General features: G+C 38.7%; 1 pseudogene; it reads left to right on the forward strand.

The window, feature by feature from the left end:
• Positions 1 to 4259: 4259 nt before the first annotated feature.
• Positions 4260 to 4848, forward strand: LOC114046275 (annotated as a pseudogene).
• The last annotated feature ends 224 nt before the right edge of the window (positions 4849 to 5072 follow it).

Genomic DNA, 5072 nt, shown 5'->3' on the forward strand with positions numbered 1-5072 from the left:
GGAAATGGCAAACCACTCTAGTATCTTTGAAAAAAATGAAGTCACAAAGAATCAGACATGACTAAAACAACTGAAAAAATAACAAACTCATTCTTCTCCCTTCTTTATGTGACTTTCCTCCCTTCGCTATCACACAAATCTACATTGGACAAGAGCTACTTTAGCCACAAATATTTGTCCTTCATTTTCAAAAAGTACCAATGACATCATGAGGTGATATTTTTACTTCAGCATGAATTAGATTTAAGTGAGGCAAAGTTGTCAGCCTCACTTTTGACTCCAGAGTCATCGAATAATGGTATCCAGTCGCAAGATGAATGTCAAGTTGACTAGCAATGGCCCAGGATGCAGTGGATGACCTTGGCATCTCTGATGTCTGATCAAACTCTAAGCATTCCACAGTACTTATTTCAGTTGCCTTCATGGCCATTGAAACAAATTGTTCTCATCAGCCCATTCTACCAGGGGAATTGTTCACATGCTTGGTGTAGACACGTCCCTAACTCACTGACAGGTTTGAGGCCTGTTGGTTACTCTCAACCTGGTTTAGCCTATCTGCCAAGACAATTCTACTAGGGTGTGGCTCTGCATGCTACAGATTCTTGGAGCCACAGGTGAGAGTTGTGTGACTGGTGGACACCAAAGGTGGATAAGCAGTCCTGAAAGGAACTTGGCAAGCCATCACACCAGAAGTGCTATCTTCCCTGAATACCCCCTATAATTCAACCACACATTTAATAGGCAGGACGACCACCAAAGGGAGAAACCACTTTGTCAGCTGTGTTACCAAGGTAATTCTATCATTAATAATAACAATCCACTGGGTTATTCCAGAAATTTTGCTTATTCTTGTTTTGAAATTATATAACTGAAATGTTCTTCTGTTTCTTACTCTCTAACGACCTAGCTGAAAATACATGTGGTTCATTGAAGATTAGAAATAAAGAAGAGGATTTTTTGTTTTGCTTTGTTTTGTTTTGCCTCTTAGAAAGAAGAACCATGGCCACTAGATAATTCTTTAAGTAGAAGCCATAGTGGATCTACTTTTTCATTGGTCATCTAGATTTGTGTTTCTAGACTTTTGATCCAAGTGACATAAAATTTTGTCATTTGTAAAGCTTAAATTTGTTTCATAGGACTAAGTTTATTTCTATATTTGTGTGTGTATAAAATGTTTGTATTCTATATATACATATAGACATGTACATTATATATACATTCATAAACCTATGTGTGTATATATGTTTGTGTGTATGTGTGTATACATACATACATACACATATGCACATAAGTAAACCTGTAAGCTACACATATTGTGATGATCAGAGATTTATTCTTCCTACAGTCAGTACAGTTTTCGACTCCACTAAAGAAAAACATCATTTCATCATGGAGTCTTCTCTGTGTTCTTGAAAATTATGCCAGAAGAGGCTAAGGTCTGTTAGGTACTACCAAGGTAGAAAGGCTTCTAGGTCATAGATCTTTAGTTGGACCAGATTTGAGAATTCAGTCAGGCAAATCCCCTCATTTTACTGGTGTGGAAATAAAGACAGACAAAGAGAAAGACAGAGACAGAGACAGAGAGAGATGTAGACAAGCAAAGAGAGATGAAGAAGCAGAAAAGGAGAAAAAACAATTACTCCTGCAACAACAATAACAATAACAAACAATGACAATGGAAGGAGAGAGGGACCAGAGGAAGAGAGGGAAAGAAAGAGAGGGGGGAAAAGAAAGGCATAAAGAAGGAAAGAAGGAAGAAAAAAGGGAAAGAGAGAAAGGAAGGAAGGAAGGAAGGAAGGAAGGAAGGAAGGAAGGAAGGAAGGAAGAGTTAATTTTGCTGTAGGCTGATGAATTTTTGACCACAAAAATTTCTCAAAAAACCATCTATTCAATTAGTGAGGGCTTGTGAACAGCATCTTTGGAGGAATTATCCATGGGAACTAAATCACAGATTCTTGAATCACCAATATTTACATAGTTATATAAGGTTTAGGGTTTGTAAAGAACTAAGATGGATGAGAGAGAGAGAGAGAGAGAGAGAGAGAGAGAGAGAGAGAGAGAGAGAGAGAGATCTCATTGGAGCCTCACAATAACCCTATAAGGAAGTTATTATTATTATTGCCATTCTATAGATGAGGTGAAGAGAGACTACGGTTTATCTAGGGTCACATAGATAATAAATGTTCAAGGTGGGGTTCAAACTCATATCTTTCTGTTTAGAAGTCCAAATCTCTAGCCATTATACTAAACTGCCTATCAGTTTAAGGTAAGGTCCAAATGGCTGTTGTGTTCTAAGAGAATTTTTTGAGCAGCAACAAAAATGCTTGTGTATTTGTCCTTGTTCTGACATTTTTCTTAGCTCTACTCCACTCATTCATCTATGATGTTAATCATTTACTAAGGTACCATATGCTTAGCAGCAATCCCTCTGTATGCAAACAGGTACTTCAGATAATTCAACTTGTTCCACAGTGCCAGGAGTTATTGTGTCCAAAAACAAACAAAACAAAAAAAACCTGGCAGATAAATTCTCCAGTGAAATTAGAATCACTTTATATGAATGTATCACATACTGTGTACATGGCATTGTACAAGATTGCATGGAGATTACAGAATATGGGGAAAAGAAAACCTATGTTCCTATGGAGATTTTTTAAAGTGCAATAGTACTAACAGGCTACACACATCAGCAAAGACAGCTACATTAGGATAGCTGTGGTATGTCACTTCCAGCATGTGATGCTGGCTAAGTTGGCCTGCTATGATGACTTTTCTTTCCAAGGCAAGATGGTTACAAAATATGCCATAAGATCTCATTATGAATACTACTGTAGAGTAGGTGCTTCTAAAAAAGTCCAAACTCTGCTATCTTTAATGGCACAGATAGGGCCATTTGCTGGACTCCATTTTCCCTTCCTTTCAATACCAATGATTAACTCTAATTAATCAATGTCTATTCCACTTGCCTACCAACTTCCACCCCAAACGTAAATGTTACAGTGCCTCTTCCACGAATCAAGACACAGCATTAAATTTCCCAAAGCAATTCAAATGAAGAATTTCCAGGCACTGCTTACTGGGTCTGAAGATGTCATGTGTGTCTTCCCAGCTTGGACTCAGCCATGCTGTGCTCTACTTGCCAGCATGTGTGACGGACTTAATGTAGCATTTTTGAAAAATCACATCATGATACTCTGAACAAGCAGTAGCAACATGGCTCACAGGACACTTCTCAGGTCTGCATGCAAGCAGTCAACTCCTTTCAAAATAATGTGTCTTTTGAGGTCAGAATCAAGAGAAATATTAATGGTGGGACTGGCAGAAACCTGCCATACTCATAGGGCTTTTTCCCCTCTCCAATTCATTTGCATTGTACTATAGTGCTCATAGACATAGTTTGTATACAACAGCTTGAATGATCTAATGTGGCTAGCTACCCACTCATTTCTTTTTAAACATACCCTCCCTTAACCCCTTACCTGGTTACACTCCCAAAGCAGGGATAGCTCCAGGCTTGCCAGGAAGTATTTTATTAAGGTTCAAAGAGGTTTTTGCTTCAAACAAGGTTTGTCTCAAAACTCACCGAGAAAAGCAAAGGGACGTGGGAGATGGTGATTTCTTTTGAGTAAAAATAGTATCTAATCAAAGAAAGAGGAAAAGGGGTCCATATGCACAGAAATATTCATAGCAACTTTTTTCTTAGTAGCCCCACACTGGGAAGTAAGGGAGTGCCTACCTACTGGGAAATGGATGAACACATTGTGACATTTGAATATAACAGAATATTATTTTGCCATAAGAAATTACAAAATGGATAATTTCAAAGGAAAATGAAAAGATCTCTATGAACAGTTAGAGAATGAAGTGAACATAAATGAGATGATAATTCATACTGTGACACCAATATTATAAAGAAAAACCATTTTGAAAATCTTTAAACTCTGGTCAATGCAATGATAAATCAAGTCCAAAATACTGAAGATGAAACATGACATTCACCTCCTACCAAAGAATTGATAGTTTTAAAATGCAGAATGAGGCAAACATTTTTGTTCCTGACCAATAAAGGAATCTGTTTTGCTGGACTGTGGATATTTGTTATGAAGGTTTTCTTCTTCTTCATTCTTGTCATTGTTGTTCTGCAATGGGAGAGGTGGGAGAGGAGGGAGGCAGACCATGGGAGAGAGCACTAGCAAATGTTTGTGAAAATAAAAATATTAATAATTTTAAATAACTTTCCTTTTCCACCCTGTGGCTGCAGCCATGAGTATGCTCAGGCTTCAGAAGAGTCTTGCCTCTAGTGTCCTTAGATGTGGAAAGAAGAAGGTTTGGCTTGACCCCAATGAGACCAATGAAATTGCCAATGCCAATTCCCGTCAGCAGATCCGGAAGCTGATTAAAGATGGGCTGATCATTCGGAAACCCGTTACTGTGCACTCTCGTGCCAGATGCCGGAAAAATACTCTGGCTCGACGGAAAGGCAGGCACATGGGCATTGGTAAGAGAAAGGGTACTGCCAATGCTCTTATGCCTGAGAAGGTGACCTGGATGAGGAGAATGAGGATTCTGCGCCGTCTGCTCCGAAAATATCGTGAATTCAAAAGACCTCCATATGTACCACAGCCTGTACTTGAAGGTGAAGGGAAATGTGTTCAAGAATAAGCAGATCCTCATGGAGCACATTCATTAGCTGAAGGCAGACAAGGCCCGGAAGAAGCTCTTGGCTGACCAGGCCAAAACTCACAGGTTCAAGACAGAGGAAGCAGGAAAGAATCGGAAGAGCTTCTGAAGGCTAAGAAAGAGGAGACCATCAAGACTTTGTCTGAGGAGGAGGAGACTAAGAAATGATCTTCCACTTTCTCCTCTGTACATAGTACCCTTCTATTTGGCTTATACAATAAATCTTGACAGATTGTCAACAAAAAAATAATAATTTAAAATAGCCTTTAAATTGAACGATTTTGAGGGAGGAGAGAGAATTACATCACATTTATTATTTGGAAACATCACTAACTCCCAAGTCAGAAGGCCTGATTTCCAATCTCAATTCTGATACTACTTGTCTAACTTTG

This window comes from Vombatus ursinus, unplaced genomic scaffold (assembly GCF_900497805.2).
Source record: "Vombatus ursinus unplaced genomic scaffold, bare-nosed wombat genome assembly UNPS02014781.1, whole genome shotgun sequence".
NCBI lineage: Eukaryota > Metazoa > Chordata > Mammalia > Diprotodontia > Vombatidae > Vombatus > Vombatus ursinus.